This window comes from Giraffa tippelskirchi, chromosome X (assembly GCF_054371585.1).
Source record: "Giraffa tippelskirchi isolate mGirTip1 chromosome X, T2T-mGirTip1v1.2.pri, whole genome shotgun sequence".
Taxonomy (NCBI): domain Eukaryota; kingdom Metazoa; phylum Chordata; class Mammalia; order Artiodactyla; family Giraffidae; genus Giraffa; species Giraffa tippelskirchi.
Genome location: NC_137289.1, coordinates 30540344 through 30558950, shown reverse-complemented (window position 1 = coordinate 30558950; position 18607 = coordinate 30540344). Strand labels below are relative to the sequence as shown.

Below are 18607 nucleotides of genomic sequence, written 5' to 3'. Positions count from 1 at the left end.
AAAAACTGAAAATATACACTTGCTTAGAGGATATTTTTAGGATCAGTTTACATTGATTATGAGCAACTGATGATCTTGTCTATTTCCTGGAAGCTCTGGGAGATTCTGTTTGTCCTGATTTTGCTTTTAATATTAGAGGGAGAGAGAACAAATGAGAGCCCAAGGAAAGAAGGAAAAATATCTGAATGGAAAAAGAAAAAATAAGTCAACCATCTGGGTGTTTTAGAGTAATTTAGATGGTACAAAAAAGGGAGTGACTATTTTACACACCCTCATCAATGAATTCATTCCCTTTTTGGATGAAACTTTCACACAAGTTTTGGAATTTCATCTAAGATACCAATTTTTCAAATAGTTGATATCTAGCTTCAGTCTTAGTGTATGTGAGGCTAAGGATTCATGTGTTTGAAGATAATCTTCATAGAAGACATAAATGAAGATAATCTTTTAGACAAAATAATCCTTTCCCACTTTTTCTTTTCCCATAAAATTTGCCAATGCTAGATATTTCATATAATTAGAATTAAAGGTTACATTTTGTGTCTTGCTTCTTAGCAAAATTTTTTCAAGGTTCATTTATATTATACCATGTCTCAGTGCTTTATTCCATTTTTATGGATGAATAATATTCCATTGTTTATGGGTGTTGTGTGTGTATCTCACAAATGGTTACCCATTCATCTTTTGACAGATGTTCATGTTGTTTACAGTTTTTGGCTATTATGAATAAGCTATTATAAACTTCCTTGTACATTTGTATTTAAATACCTGCTTTCAATTTGAGTAAATTTGTTGGATTATAGGGTAATTCCACGTTAACTTTTAACTTTTTGAGGAACTGCCAGACTGTTTTCCACTGTGGCTGCTACATTGTCATCAAGCTATGTATCGATACATGAGTTTCAGTTAGATGGATTTGGAATGAGAGAGGTTTATTACTTATACACACTTATAAGGTAACAAAATTGGGGACTAAGCATCTTGGTCTTTTTGGTAGAAACCCATTATTTATTACATCATTCTGTGGCTCAGATGATACTGTTTTGGAAATTAGTTATTTGTGGGCATGGAGAAAAGGTTTGTGTGTACATGAATAAAGAAACAATAAGAGGGATTTGTCAAGAGTTCTGTCAGGTATTAGGCTCTCTTAACAAGCATTTTTGTTGTTTTGTTAAATGTTACGACAACTGACTTTGCTAATACTCATCACAAAGTATCCTACAGGAAAATTCACATACCATAAAATTCACCCTTTTAAATAGTAAATTCAGTTTTTGTTTGTTTGTTTGTTTGTTTTTCATTCATACATTCTGCAACCATCACTATCTAAGTTTGGGACATTTTCACCACTCCAAAAAGAAACTTTGTACTCATTAACAGTAACTCCCCATATCCCCTTTCCATTCAAACCCTAGCAGTAATCTATTTTCTATCTCTGGATTTCCCTATTTCTGGTCACTTTATATAAAGAATCTACTTTATCCCCTTGTAAAACTGAATACTATTCTGTTGTATGGATATACTATATCTTTAAACTTCATTGATCAGTTGATGGGCATTAAGATTGGTTCTACATTTTGGCTATTATTAATAGTGCTATATGACCATCCATGAACAGTTTTTTGTACAATAATATATTTTCATTTCTCTTAGTTATATACCCAGAAATTGAATCACTGTTTCATACCACAGTGTTTCTCAGGTGGCAGTAGTTGTAACTCTATGCTTTTTTGGAAAACTGCCTGTTTCCCATAGTAGTTGAACCATTTTATAATACCACTGGCAGTATCTGAAGGTTTCAGTTTCTCCACATCCTCACCAACATCTGCTACTGTTTATCCTTTTAATTTTTAGTCAACCTAGTGGATGTGAAACAGTATCTCAGGGTGGCTCTATTTTGCATTTTACCTGATGGCTAATGATGTTAGGCATCTTTTTATGTATGTATTGCCGATTTGTATATCTTCCTTGGAGAAATATATTTTCAGATCCTTTATAGATTTTTAATTGGTTTTTTTTATCTTTTTATTGTTCAGTTAAAAGCCAGGTGGTGCTAGTGGTAAAGAACCTGCCCTCCAATGCAGGTAGATGTAAGAGATGCAGGTTTGATCCCTGGGTCAGGAAGATCCCCTGGAGGAGGGCATGGCAACCCACTCCAGTGTTCTTGCCTGGAGAATGCCATGGACAGAGGAGCCTGGTGGGCCACAGTCCGTAGGGGCGTGTAGAGTCAGACACGACTGAAGCAACTTAGCATGCATGCACATACGTATTTTTATGCATTCTGGAGGCAAATCCCTTATAAGATACATGATGGGAAAATATGTTCTCTCATTCCATGCATTGTCTTTTCACTTTCTTTATGGTTTCCTCTGAAACACAAAGGTTTTAAATTTAACCCAGGTCTCTCGCATTGTAGGCAGATTCTTTACCAGCTGAACCCCAAGGAAAGGGTAAGAATACTGGAGTGGGTAGCCTATCCTTTCTCCAGCAGATCTTCCCCACCCAGGAATCCAACCGGGGTCTCCTGCATTGCAGGCAAATTCTTTACCAACTAAGTTATCATGGAAGCCTTGACACAGTCGTATTTATCTTTTTCTTTTGTTGCTTTTACTGTTGGTGCCCTGTCTAAGATGGCTTTATATAACCTGAGGTCTGGTGATTTATACCTATTTTTTGTTCTAAGAAGTTTGTATCTTTAGCTCTTACATTAAGGTCTGTGATCCATTCTGAGCTAGGGGTTCAATTTCATTCTTTTACATGTATGAGATGTCACAGTAGTGAATTATGATAGCAAGTCAAGTTGAAATTAACCATCATAGCCTTTATTCTCTTACTGTGATAGTATAAGCAAGAGGTCAAACAAAAGGTTCCTGCCATTTTATGGACCCAGGGCCTGAGGAGAGGGAGAAGAGGAAGGTTTTGGAGTCAAAAGGGTACTAAACAATGGAGATAAGGCCCTTGATAAGTAAGTCTCATTGAGGCACATGGGATAGGAATACAGATGTGCATGGATCATGGCCCGTGTTGGATCTGACTGCAGTTCCCTTCAGAGCTTGAAAGACATTGCCTGTGTACCACATCTGGTGTGGAGAAGGCAGCTTTCCTCCATTAGGCCTGCCAGATCAAACCTTCACAGTTGCTTATGGTCTGCCCTGAAAGGTCACTATAGGATTTTGGCTTGGAGCCAAACTTCTCAGCATGTGATATAGCTATTTGTCCCAGAAGAATTTGTTGAATTCCTTCCCCATTGAATCATCTTGGCATCCTTTTTGAAAATCAACAAGGATTTAATTATGGACTCTCAATTTGGTTCCATTGGTCTGTGTGTCTATCCTTATGCAAGTACTACATTGTCTTGATTGCTGCAGCTGCAAAATATGTTTTGAAATCAGGAAATGTAAGTCTTCCAACTTTGTTCTTATCAAGATTCATTTGACTATTTTGGATCCTTTGCATTTCCATATGAATATTAGGAAAGTTTTGTCAATTCTTGATGTCCTTCTCAGTCATAAAAACGTAAATTGTTATCAGAGTAATCTATTATATCATATATTTTTCAAAATTGTTACTTAGATGTGTCACATATAGTAGCTTTATTAACAGAATATGTGATCACCTGGAATATCTTGCTTCCTTTTGTTTATTGAAGAGATGAGTTTTTTAAAAGGATAATGGAAAATAAATTTGTGAGCTCCTAGAATAAATACAAAACCATGTATAGGTATATCTTGTCACCTTATTTATTTGGAATTTTCTGGAACATGGATGTAATACAATGTAATAAAAGAAGAAATATTTAAGGAATAGAATGAGAAGAGAATGCATGAGAGAATGTTGTTATTAAAATGTGATAATTTTTATTAAAAGCCAGTGATGATATTTAATGAAAATGACTAGAAATTGATATACACTTCATGGTTTCTAATTTTAGTCTCACAACTCCAAGAGGAGGGGAAGGCTGATGTTTTTTATCCAGTTTTACAGAGGTAGAAATTGTAGCTCAGAGATTTGAAGTGATTTGCCCTAAGTCATACAGTAAACCAGATAACAGCCCTTGAATCTGTTTTCACACATCATATGTAATACTCTTTTACTCTAAGCCATCTGTCTTCTTATGGATATAAATTATTATTTTACTCATAATGAAAATTTGCACTTGAGTTTAGAAACAGAATTACATAAGATGTATTAATTCTATGGCAGTTGTGGAGTTAACCACTTGATGCCATTCTTCCAGTCCTTCATATATATATATATACTTTGACTAGTCAATCCCTTTGAAGAGCTTAGCATCCAGCTGCATAGATACACATGCATATTTGAGGCAATATGAAGGCAAAGTGGCAAGCAAACAGAAGAAATTAAATGACATTCATAATGTATAACAGTAAGAAATTAATATTGAGGGTGATGGTAAAAAGCTTTGTATTGGGAGACAGAAGTCTAAAGCCAAGTTTTAAATACATTCATAGATGCAGTTTGAACTAGGCAATGTGAAATTAGAGTCTCCATTAGGGAAGGACCATGCCCTATTTATTCCAGAATTGTCAGTGACTAGCGATTAGCAGGTTACTGTGTACAGAGTAGGTGCTCAATGATGTAAGTCACCTTAATTGAAGTAATAATACATCCTACACAGCGAGAACAATACGTATAGGAGTGTTATAACATGTATAACAATGTTGGCATGGAGAAGTGCATTGCAAAGTCTTGGAGTACTGTATGATACTTTTTATAGCTCCTTCTCTTTCTACATTTAACTTACATTGTCGAAAAATTGATATTCTTTCCATGGCCTCTGGTACTAACACAGAAGATGTGTTTATTTCTCATACTGGTAGGGAGTGGTGCCTGGGTCACATCTCAGATATAAATTTCTCTCTGTGAATAAGCTAAAAAATTTCATTTCTTCTGGGCTATTGTTCTTGTGTGTTCCCCTTTGTTTTTTTAATCATTTTCCAATTCCATCTCAACTATTGCCCTTTTCTGATAATAGCTGTACATTGTGTTTGTGAGATGAATTTTAATAAACAACGAGCTGTAGAGTCAAGCCAACATTTTAGACAGTTGGGAACAAGCCTTAGAAAAAGCATAATAACATCACGAAGATTTATATTCCAAATAAGCCAGCTTCTGATAGCGTGGAGCTCAGCTCCTTGTGTGTCCCTTTAAGAATGTTCCAAGTGACAGTCCTTGCAAATGCAAATGCAACAGAACCCCAGAGCTGAAATCTTTCTTTAAGACCTCCGATCAATAGAAGACCCTGGAGGAAACAAGACAGATTGTGAGCTGGAGAGAGAGATCCTTTTCTAGGAAATAATACAACTGGAACCTCCTGTCTCTCAATCTTATCAAGTGAATGTTACATCTTGAAGTCATACTTCAAATATGTTGTTGTGTATTTGGGTTTAGTATTCTGTTTTACCCACCGTCCCTGGGACCATGACTATTGATTCTAGTCAAGTTAATGGAACTGTGGTGATGGGTTTAAGCACCTCTGTTGACTTACGTACCTCTCAGCATAGATTACTTTTTGAAGGTTAAAAAGCAAATAAAGCAACTTCCCTAAGTTTGGGATCCATTTATTTTTCATAGGTGGCTATTAATGAAATAAGCATTGAAGAGCAGGGCATGGGGAGGAAGGATCCACTCCCTCTTTATTAACTATCTGTTAGCAACAGCTGCTGAGAACAGCAGGTGGATTAAAGCTAATTTCTAAAATGGGTTTAAGTGAAACATGAAATGTTTTCTATTTGAGAATTTCAAATGACATGTACTGCACTGATTCCTGCCCCATGGAATAATTTATGCAGAGAAGAAAGGTTGTGCTCTCTCATATTGGCTCTAGCCAGCCAGCTTGTAAGTATATACTATTCAAGGGAGTTCAAGGGAGTTAATGTGAGCAGATACTCATTGTGGCTTGGGGTAAATTCAACCCCATGACTGTCTCCAGTTTCTTGCCTTCCTGATGCTCAGTCAAATGTGTCATCTGTGTATGAAAGAAAGTTTTCATCTCGAGTTATGTGAATCGACAACATGATTGTCTGTCAATAAACCCATGTATGAATTTTATCCTGAATAATAGAGAGTGTATACTGCAAGAGCACTTTCAAACTGGTAGTCCTTGGGCTTCTTTTGGCATATACACTACACATGCATTGTTTCAGCAAGAGGACATAGACCTCCATATGGTTTAAAAGAAATGTAAACCTCCAAAGATTTCACCCAAAAATCCAGATCTGTGGCTTTTTTTTTTTTTTTTTGAACAATCTTACCACAGGGATCTCATATTCATCCTTAGCTCTAGCTCTGGCAGGAAGTCTGTTGTCACAGCTTTCACCAAGTCCTATTTTAAAACACTCCATCCACTTCATGTATTCGTGTAACCAGACTGGCACTGTAAGAGTCTGTGTCTCAGACTTATACAAAGGCTGCTATGTGAAGTGTAAAGCTTAGCCTGAACCAGTGAAAAATGAAAATTACAATCATTTTAAAAGGAAGGCGTTGTTCTCTTCAAGCATGTAATTCATCAGAGCACGGAATCAGTCATTGAATCACAGCCTGAACATGGTGTTGCTCCCAGTGTCCTTAGAAATCATTTAGCCATATCCCCTCATCCTATGAAGAAAACCTGAGGTCCAGACTGTCTAAGCAACTTGACTATAATTTTTACAGTTAGTTTCTAAAAAAACGAGTATCAGAAATACTAGTTCTCAACCAAAACTTCATAACATTTTGATCACTGTTGCTATTTCCAATTAATGTGTGTTTAGTCACTCAGTTGTGTCTGACTCTTTCTGACCCCATGGACAGTAGCCTGCCAGGCTTCTCTATCATGGGATTATCCAAGCAAGAATACTGCAGTGGGTTGCCATTTCCTATTCCAGGGAATCTTCCCGACCCAGGGATTGAACCTATGTCTCATGCATTGCAGGCAGATTCTTTACCCTCTGAGCCATCAGGGAAACCCTCTTCCAATTAATAGGTAGGATATTTTCAAATAGCACATGATTCAACTTCTACTATATTTTAAGCAATGCATCTCACATTCCACTTCTTCTCCAAAGTCATTTATGACTGGTTCAATTTACCACAGCTTAATCTCCTATAAACTGCTTCAGAATTTGTACCGTTCACTTGCATGCTTAATCACGTATTACCTGGTATGTTTACTTAGCTCCACTACATGCTTGTTAAAACAGTGAAGTTATGAGTTTCTCAAGGGTGGGAGCAGTGTTGTGTATCTCTTTCTCCACGGTGGCATCCAACATTTGGCTGAACACTCATGTTCACTTATATAGGCTTTCCTGGTGGCTCAGATGGTAAAAAATCTGCCTGTAATGCAGGAGACCCAGGTTTGATCCATGGGGTGAGAAGATTCCCTGGAGCAGGGAATGGCAACCCACCCCAGTATTCTTGCTTGGAGAATTCCATGGACAGAAGGCTGGAAAGGCTACAGTCCATGTGGTCTCGAAGAGTTGGACACAACTGAGTGAGTAAAACTTTCAACACTTATGTGCTTGATTAATCATTGTTGGGTTGAAATGAATTGAATTGAATGACCATGGCTGCAGAACACATCAGGAAACCTCCTTGTTTGCTTAAGTGGTTTTAAATAGCCAAATCCCTCTCTCCAAACCCTAAAAGATGATGCTATTAACATGCTGTACTCAATATGCCAGCAAATTTGGAAAACTCTGCAGTGGCCACAGGACTGGAAAGGTCAGTTTTCATTCCAATCCCAAAGAAAGGCATTGCCAGAGAATGTTCAAACTACCTCATAATTGCATTTATCTTACATGCTAGCAAAGTAATGCTTAAAATTCCCCAAGATAGGCTTCAACCATATGTGAATCGAGAACTTCCAGATGTTCAAGTTGGATTTAGAAAAGGCAGAGGAACCAGAAATCAAATTGCCAGCATCTACTGGATCATCAAAAAAGCAAGAGAATTACAGGAAAACATCTACTTCCACTTCATTGACTACGCAAAACCTTTGACTGTGTGGATCACAACAAACTGTGGAAAATTCTTAACAAGATGGGAATACCAGACCACCTTCCCTACCTCCTGAGAAATATATTTGCTGGTCAAGAAACAATGGTTAGAACTGGACATGAAACAATGGACTGGTTCCAAATTGGGAAAGGAGTACATCAAGGCTATATACTGTCACCTTGCTTATTTAACTTATATGCAGAGTACATTATGTAAAATGCCGGACTGGATGAAGCATCAGCTGGAATCAAGATTGCAGGGAGAAATATTAATAACCTCAGATATGCAGATGACACCACTTTTATGGCAGAAAGCAAAGAGGAACTAAAGAGCTTCTTGGTGAAGGTGAAAGAGGAGAGTGAAAAAGCTGGCTTAAAACTCAACATTCAAAAAACTAAGATCATAGCATCCAGTCCCATCAGTTCAGTTCAGTTCAGTCAGTCAGTCGTGTCCCAGCAAGCTCTGGGAGTTGGTGATGGACAGAGAAGCCTGAGAAGCTGCAGTCCATGGGGTCGCAAAGAGTCAGACATGACTGAGGGACTGAACTGAACTGAGAGGAATAAAGCCCATCATTTAGATGAAATACATGCTTTTCATTTATCCTCCAGCCACTGCCCAACCCTGGCTTCTGAGCTATCGAGACATAGTCCTTTCCTTGGAAGGTTGAAAGAAAGCTCTTTGGCATATAACTTTGTAGTGGAGAACCGTAGAAGATACTCCCTTAATCTAATTATCTTTAAAAAAAAAATTAGAATTCTAGAGTGCCTTTCCTGTACTGTTTCATGGCCTCTATAACTTTCTACCTTGTGTTACAACTATTGGTAGCAGTCGAGTTGGACTTTATAGAGTTTGTTGTTGTTTAGTCGTTAAGTTGTGTCTGACTCAATGCAACCCCGATTACTGCAGCATGCCAGGCTTCTCTGTCCTTTTCTATGTCCCGGAGTTTGCTCAAACTCATGTCTATTCAGTCAATGATGCCATCTAACCATCTCATCTTCTGTCATCCCCTTCTCGTGCTGCCTTTATTCTTTCCCAACGTCAGGGTCTTTTCCAGTGAGTCGGCTCTTCATATCAGGTAGCCAAAGTATCAGAGCTTCAGCTTCAGCATCAGTTTTTCTAATGAATATTCAGGGTTGATCTCCTAAAAGGGGTCAATTAGGTAAAGATAGTTTTAGGAGAATACCCAAATCAAAGATAATGCTAAATTCAGAAGTTAAGGAGAACCCAGTGTTCCTAAGAGTATCCAGTGAAAATATATATATTTTTCCTATTTGTAGTTTGTCACTTCTAGCTGAGAAGTTCTGTTCTTTGCTACCCTGAAACTCTTGGGTCACTGTTCTTACTTCTCTGAAGATTAGGGGCATTATTATCAAACATGGGAAAATACATGCTTCTATTTTCGTATTTGGCTTGTTTTGTTATATGAAAAGTGTAGACGCCCTGGCATTGCTTGGGGACTAGTAGTAGATACCATTTCTATGGATAAAGTTAGAGAATCATCTTTTTTTTTCTGCTCCTCTTAACCCTTCAAATTAATACAATCGTATTTGGAGGCCTGAAGTAGAATTCACTGATCATTAATATTTTGCCACAGCCATATTTTTTTCATGAGAAACAAGAAACTTAACTCTCTGGATGTTGTGTTTTCATAATAACTAAAAGTTTAGATGGCATATCAGCAAATTATAATCCAAATCAGGTTTGGGAGGGAAACTTCAGAAGATGATAGGTATTTTCTTTGCCCAACTTTTGATGTTCAGTTTTCTGTTTAACTGTCAACTACCCAATTTTGATACTGACAGCTCATTTTAAACATAAAATCATAAATATAAATAAGGGATCTAAGACCTCTACTATCCAGTAGTTTTGAGTCCATCATGTAAAAATTAAGGCTGCCCTATGATGGTGTCTCGTGATGACTCTGCCAGATGTTGGCCAGTCTTATTATAAAATAGCCTGTTTCATTTCATTATCTCTTTATCACAGAAATCAGCCTTCTCCTGGTAATTTAAAGTCTATCTTAAAATTCCATAGACAGATCCTCCTGTTTCCCAGTTTAGGAGGATCAGTGTCATTATTTATGAATTTATTGCAAATTAAAGATTTGCCCATTTAGTCCATTCATTAAAACCATGTTAGAGATATGAAATGATTTATAGGAAGCTTACACATTGAGGCTTAACTATTCTGGGCATATGTATGGCAAGGGCCTCTGAAACCACTCTGCCATCTCTGTTAGCCCTAAATACTAGAAGCTTAAGAAATCAGAACATGAAGAATTACATGAGTAAGAAGACTATATATAAAACAAGTAGATATATGGCAGATCATCAACTCAATGGACATGAGTTTAAACAAACTCCGGGAGATAGTGAAGGACAGAGAAGCCTGGTGTGCTGCAGTCCATGGTATTGCAAAGAATCAGACATGACTTAGTGACTGAACAACAATGTGGTAAGACTCTGGTGGTAAGACTTGTAGCTCAGTGGTACAGAATCCACCTGCCAATACAGAGATGAGAGTTCAATCCATGGGTCAGGAAGATCCCCTGGAGGAGGAAATGGCAACCCATTCCAGTATTCTTTTTCCTGGGAAATCCCATGGATAGAGGAGCCTGGAGGGCTACAGTCACAAAGGTTTGGATAGGACTTAGCGCCTAAACAAAAACAAAATGGTAGACTCTGGGACAGAGCAGCAGCAATGACTGGAGCCTACTACTTTCTGCCCTCCTTTTCTTCCATCCACAAGCATTTATCCATTATTTAGCATATTCTAGGTTTTAGTTGAGTCAGGAAGACAGAAATGCAGTGTGACTTAAACCATTCTTATTGGCACAGCGTATGTGGAGTGTTTGAGAGTGATTTGATTTACTTGGGTATAATCATGGTGAAGGTCTTTGTGTGTAACATAGTACCCAGTAGTAGTAGCTAAAATATAGTGAGCACTTGCCAGGTGCCAGATACTGAACTAAGCTCATTACATGCATAAATTTGCTTAATTCTTAACAAAAATCCAATGAAGTAGGTACTGTTATCCCCCCCATTTTATAGACACCAAGGCACAGAGAGGTTAAATAACTTGCCCAAGGTCACATGGCCAGTAAGCAGTGTAATAATATTTGAGCCCAGGCAATGTGGTTCCAGCTTGTGCACAAGCTGGAATTAAGATTTCCAGGAGAAATATCAATAACCTCAGATATGCAGATGACATCACACTTATGGCAGAAAGTGAAGAAGAACTAAAGAACCTCTTGATAAAAGTGAAAAAGGAGTTTGAAAAAGTTGGCTTAACACTTAACATTCAGAAAACTAAGATCATGGTATCTGGTCCCATCACTTCATGGCAAATAGATGGGGAAACAGTGGAAATAGTGGCTGACTTTATTTTTTGGGGCTCCAAAATCACTGCAGATGGTGACTGCAGCCATGAAATTAAGAGACACTTGCTCCTTTGAAGAGAAGTTATGAACAACCTAGACAGCATATTAAAAAGCAGAGATGTTACTTTGTCAACAAAGGTCCCTCTAGTCAAGGCTATGGTTTTTCCAGTAGTCATGTATGGATGTGAGAGTTGGACTATAAAGAAAGCTGAGTGCTGAAGAATTGTTGTTTTTGAACAATGGTGTTGGAGAAGACTCTTGAGAGTCCTTGGACAGCAAGGAGATCCAACCAGTCCATCCTAAAGGAAATCGGTCCTGAATATTCATTGGAAGGACTGATGCTGAAGCTGAAACTCCAATAATTTGGCCACCTGATGTGAAGGACTGACTCGTTTGAAAAGACCCTGATGCTGGGAAAGGTTGAAGGTGGTAGGAGAAGAGGAGTGGGAAAGGTTGAAGGTGGTAGGAGAAGGGGAGGACAGAGGATGAGATGGTTGGATGGCATCACCGACTCAATGGACATGAGTTTCAGTAAACTCCGGGAGTTGGTGATGAACAGGGAGGCCTGGCGTGCTGCAGTCCATAGGGTTGCAAAGAGTCGGACACGACTTGAGCAACTGAACTGAACTGAATGTGGCTCCAGAGACTGTGCTCTTGATTACCATATTATACTGCCTCTCATTAATTGTTAGTTGGAATAATTATTGTTATTGTTATTCATAGTCTTTACTTGAAATGCCATTGTCAGTTGGGTAGTATCAAAGTGTGTGTGCTTTTTCTTTTTTTTTTTCTATATTGTTGGAAATTTTATACTTTCTTGCCATTGTGAAGGAAAGAAAATTATGAGTTACTTTACCTTTTATTTGCTGATGATGATGATAATAATAGTTAATTACTAGGTATCTGATGCTGTCATAAATACTTCACATTCTTTAATGCATATATCCTTACAAGTACCGCATGAAATAGATACAATTGTTACTTGTTTTACACACATGAGAAAACTATAGTAAAGAAACTTATTCCAGGTCATAACAGCTAAAAGGCAGAAGACTACGGATTCAAATCTAGGCCTTTTGCCTCCACAGTCCATGTATTTAATATCCATATTATAAAGTTCATGTGATGTTGACAGTTCTTTCACATCATTTTCTTTAGAAACAGAAATGGAGTGTCTGGAGAATGTCTACATACACTTTCCAGTTCCTTTGGTATGGAAAGTAGATGGGTAAAACCTTACCAGAATCGACTTTTCAAGCCATGTGTGTAGATGAGACAGTGAGGACAGTAATTGTCCAGAAGAAAGGGGACAGAAAGTGTTAAAAATGCATATTGTGTATCTGTTCTGCCTAAGACCCTTTACTAGCACTGAGGTTATAGCATTAAACAAAAGAAATAAAATTCTCTGCCCTCATGTAGTTTGCATTCAAGTGGAGAAAGATGAATAATAAGCAGATGATCACAAGTGTTATAGAGAAATGTAGCCCAGTGAAGAGGAATAGAAAATGTCATGAAGAGAGAGGGGATGATATTTTAAATAGCACTGTTAGGACAGGCTTTGCCGAGAAGGGGAAATTGGATTTAACAACAACAACAACAAAAATGGATAATATGTCCACATAAAGTTAAAATAATTACATCAGTGTTCATAGCAGTATTATTTCTAATATTCAAAAAATTGAAACAAATGCTCATCAGTGGATGTGTGGGTAAACAAAATGTTGTATATCTATAGGATGGGGTATTATTGAACCATGAAATGGAATGAATTCGGATGCATGCTACAACATGAATGAACTTCAAAGACACTAGGCAAACACAAAAGGATACAGATTGTAAGTTCCATTTATAGGAAATGTACAGAATAGGAAAATCCTTAGAGATAGAAAGTAGATTAGTGGTTGCTAGGAGTCTGAGGAAAGGAGTAAGGAATGACTATTACTGTGTATGGGGTTTATTTTTAGGGTGATGAAAATATTCTGAAGATAGATCATGGTGATAGTTGTTCAACCTTGTAAATAGACTGAAAACTACTAAACTGTACACTTTAAAATGGTGGACTACATGATGTGTAAATTACATTCATTTAAAAGCCTCAAGACAAAGTCATATTTGGGCAGAGTCTAAGCAAGTTTACCTTAGATTGATTGTTTCAACTCTAACCTTAACCAAACTGCCTCTGAAAGTGGAAGGAGGTAGGCAGCCCAGGGTGTTTCCCAAACCACGGCCGTCTTCTGACACATAGGCAGAGTACTATGCAGATCAGTCCCAGATGGGCGGATCCCTGAGTTATGATATCATAAAGACCTCTCAGAACATCCCAGCTGTCCTTGAGCACAGCACACAAGTCTAGCACAGAGTTGAATGCGTCACTGAATAGGGCCCAAGTAAGCAAGTGTTAGTCACTCAGTCGTGCCCGACTCTTTGAGACCCCATGGACTGCAGCCCACCAGGCTTCTCTCTCCATGAGATTTTCCAGGCAAGGATACTGGAGTGGGTTGCCATTTCCTTCTCCAGGGGATCTTCCCAACCCATGGATCGAAGCTGGGTCTCCTGCAATGCAGGCAGATTCTTTACCGACTGAACTAAAAGGGAAGCCCCAGAATAGGGCCTAGAACAGTTTTAAAAAAATAAAAATATAGTAGCAAAGCTGTTTCTCTGATAGTGAAATTCCTGAGGGCGATGCCTTGATGTTCTCTTATTTGAGAGCATATCCAGGGTTATAACTTGTGTGGACTACTGCAGTTATGGATAGGAATGGACTGAAAATGCTACTGCTTTCCTAGGGATCTAGCTGAACCCATGCCAAATACAAGTTGTCAGAGGTAAGAAATTAATGAAAACACTGTATTCACATATTTAATAAAACAAGAATTAGAAGTGACTTTATTTAAAAAAAATTACTTGCTGGCAAATAATTTAAATATCATTCTTCACAACATTTTGTGCATACCACATATAATCTTGCCATTAGCAGTTATAATTGTGGATACACTAATGTTGAATTATAGTTTTAGTACTTAAAAGTTAATGTTCCTGTCCATCAACAGATGAGTAGACAGTCAAATTGTCATATATACATACAATGAAGTACTTTTACCCATAAAAAGAATGAAGTAGTGATACTTATGGACCAGGGATGAACCTCAAAAACATGATGCTAAGTCAAAGAAGCCAGACACAAAACGACCACATATTATATGAATTCATTTGTACAAAATGACAGGAGTAACCAAATCCACAGAGAGGCAAAGTAATGGTTGCCTGGGACTGAAGGAACTGGAGGAATGGAGAAGTGTCTGTTTAATGAGTTCAAACTAGCCTTTTGAGGTGATGAAAAATTTCTCGAATTATAAAACGATGATGATTGTACAGCTCTGTGAATATACTAAAAACCACTGAATTTTACACTTTAACTTAGAGAATATTATGGTATGTAAATTGTGTCTCAAAAAGAATATATTTAAAAAGTTCTTTTATAAATTGGTGAAAGAAGAGGACAGCCATGCCAATAGCTGAGGAACGAGTTCAAGACCAAAGAAATAGCCAGGTCCAAGGCCTCAAGGCCAGTTTGAAGCCTAGCATGATTTAGGAACAGCAAATGGGCAGTGGGGATACAGTGAAGAGAGCAAAAGGACAAGAATAGGAGATGAAATGATGAAAATAACAGGAGGCCTTGTGGAGGCTTATCAGCCATTGTATAGATTTTAACTTATACTCTGTTGAAATGGGAAGTCTTAAGAGGTTTGAGCTGAAGAGAAACACAATCTGATTTGGGGTTTTTAACAAAATCTTTCTGGCTTTTGTATGGAGAAGTGAACGTAGGAGCAGAAGATGTTAAGCAGGGAGACCAGTCAGTAGGTTTTTACAGTAATCCAGGCCCCAAAGTGATGGTAGTTTTGACCAGAGTCTTAACAGTGCGGGTGATAAGAAATGTTGAGATTTGCTAACGTATTTTTATTTTCTTATTTATTGTTTTATTGCATAGGTTTCACAATTTATTTATTTATTTTTAAACTTTACAATATTGTATTTGTTTTGCCATACATTGACATGAATCCACCATGGGTGTACATGTATATTTTTAAATTGGAGAAGACAGGATTCCCTATAAGCTGGGTGTGGAGCGTAAGAGAAAGAATCAGTGATGACTCCTACTATTTTGGCCCACGCAATAGGGTTATCTTTTATTGGTACAGGGAAGACCATGCTATGAGCAGTTTAGGGATAGAAGTTTCACATAATATACTTAAGATGCCAATTTGTTATTAAGTGGAAATTTTGATCAGACAGTTGCATATATAGAGCATACCTACATAGAACACAGGCTGGTGTCTTTTCTGATTTCCCAATATCCAGGCAATATCAATCTTTGAATATTTTTTATATATTTTATTTTGTAGAGTATTTTTTTTATTTATTCATCTTAGCCTTGCCATACAGCATGTGAGATCTTAGTTCCCTGAACAGCGTTGAACCTGGGCCCGCTGCATTGGGAGCATGGAGTCTTAACCACTGACCACCAGGGAAGTCCTGATCTTTAAATATTTTAATATCTCCTCTGTTTGAGTCTTGAGTTCAAGGGAAAGGCCAGACTAGTAAAATAATGTGGACTTCTTATTAGCACATATATGTTTTTTAAAGCCACCTCATTAGCATATATATGTTTTTTAAAGCCATGGGTATGGCTTTCTCAAAACATTTCTTCTTCTATGTGAGATAGATAGATGGTGAGAGAGGAAATATATTCTCTGAGGGAGGCCTGCTTATTAAGAAAGGACAAAGGCCTACCTAACTTTGAGCTGACTGGTATAAGGGTAGATTTTTTTTTTAATGTTTTTTCCCATTGCCAAGAGGAAAATTCCCTCTCCCTTTCTCAGTATATTCCTGTGAGAAACCTATTATTTGTGAATCCTTCTCCTTTCCCTTCAATATCTCTGTAGATCTGTTTGAAGACTAGATAAGCCACTTGCCAGCTTTGCAACCCAGGAGTGTTTTTCTTAAGCATCTGGGAAGCATCTCTTTGAAATGTAAACATCAAGGAATATAGAGTGTAAATGTCTCCCTGTTACTGTAGGAATGCCTTTTCCTGAGCCAAATGCTTGTCCTAGTGACAGGAGTTTTGTTTTTCCTTCAGACAAAGGCAATTAGCTAACAAAAATGGCTATCTCAATGCCAGATGAATTGGGGATGAACTGTGAAAGAATGCATACGAATCGGTGATGTAGAGTTCTCTTATGGAAAGACAAATTATGGTTAATCTTGAGAACATGTATGTAATGCATTGTAACTGCTTGATGATACATAGGGTGGAATCTCTGTCTTCAGAATCTATTAGCGGGTTGCCTGTGATGCACATTTTAATCTGGTTCAGTGCTTGTAAAGTACTAAAATGGTGTCCTTTCCTTTCTTTATCTTGTGGAGAAGATTCTCTGCCTTGACAGGATGTTTTTAATTTGAACAACACTGGTGAATGAGGGGACAAATGCTTGTAAAGCTTCTGTGGGTGACTTGTAATGCTAAAGTGGAAAAAAAATACCTCTAAGACATAGCTCTTTCTATAGTATATCATTTTATAGATTGAGTTTCTGGACATGATAGTAACCCAAGTCACCTGTCCACTTCCCCCAGACTCAAATGCACCCCCATTTTCAGATTGGATGGGATTCTTTGAAGTAAAAAAAAAAAAAATCTATAGATTTAAGATAGGAGGGCTATTAGCAACAACAGATTATGTGGAACCATTATACTAGGGATTGAGGATATAAGGATTAGCAAGATAAAATGGTTCTCATGGAACTTACAGCTCAGTGAAAAAGCTAGACAAACAGGCAATTAAAATACAGTGGGATTAAGTAGTAACAAGGAATCACAAATTATTCTAGTAAAACCAGGAGCCATATTTAGCATAGTCTTTGAGAGTCAAATGAGGTTGCCTGAAGGAAGGTGTCTTAGCTGAGACCTGAATAGTGAGTAAAGTGAGCTTTAGAAAAAGTGAAGGTGAAGGAGGGAAGGGTGTGCCTGGCAAAGGGATTAGCATCTGCTAAGTTCTGGAGAGATGAGAGGAAATAAGTATGTGTGGAGCTGTAAGCATTTTAGTTTAATTAGAACATGGAGTATATTCACAGAGACATGGGGATGGTTAGTAAAAAAGTGTAAGACTTGTACTCACATCCTTTGCTACGCCATTTGAATTTAACTTTGCAGGCAACAGGACGCCTGAAGGCAAGGCAGCGGAGGTAATGATTATATTTGTGCTTTATTTAGAATGATGAATGATATTGTGATATGAAAAGTAGTTTGGAATGGGGAAAGACTGGGTATAGGGGGACTTGTTAGGAGAAGGTCCAGGTAAGAGATGAGGGTGGCTTCTGCTTAGGGATGTGACAGGATGGAGAGGAATGGTGTGTTCCAGTGATGTTTAGGAGTTACAATTCATAAAACACAGGTGTTGATTAGATGTAGAAGATGAGGCAGAAGGAGAAGTAATCTGTTCACTGGCATATTCGCCCCCAAATCCCATGGTTGAAAATCTTGCTTTCAGAAACTTTGAGGGCAGTTTCTTTGGCCGGCTTGCTGCCTTGCCTCCATCTCCTTTGTGCCCAAGAGGAGTCACAGGCTCCTGAGCTCCTCCTGCTCCCCGTTGCTGGCTTCCCTCTGTGGCAAGAGTCTGTTTGGAACAAGCTCGGGTTTTGGATCTGGCAGGACCAGCATGTTTGTCAACACAACCACAGATAAATCACAACCCTATGAAGGATATGAAGGGCTTCCCTGATGGCTCAGCTGGGAAAGAATCTGCCTGCAATGCAGGAGACCTGGGTTTGATCCCTGGATTGGAACGATCCCCTGGAGAAGTGAACAGTTAACCCACTCCAGTATTCTGGCCTGGAGAATTCCATGGACTGTATAGTCCATGAGGTCACAAAGGATCAGATGCGACTGAGAGACTTTCAACTTTCACTTTCACTTTATGAAGGATATTGAAGTAACATCCTCTCCTGATGATAGGATTGATTGTCTGTCTTTTAGCCTACCAACCTTGCTGGGGAACTTTTCTTCTATAGGATCGTGGGCTAACAGTGTTGATGTTTGCTGCTAGGAAGCTCAATGGAGAAGGAATTGGCAACCTACTCCAGTATTCTTGCCTAGGGAATCCTGTGGACAGAGGAGCCTGGTGGGCTGCTGTCCATGGGGTCGCACAGAGCCAGACACAACCGAAGCGACTTAGCA

The 18607-nt window shown here is 38.2% G+C and overlaps 1 pseudogene; it reads left to right on the top strand.

The window, feature by feature from the left end:
- Positions 1-18607, top strand: part of LOC145535590 (mRNA export factor-like) — a 77737-nt pseudogene that overhangs the window by 20155 nt on the left and 38975 nt on the right.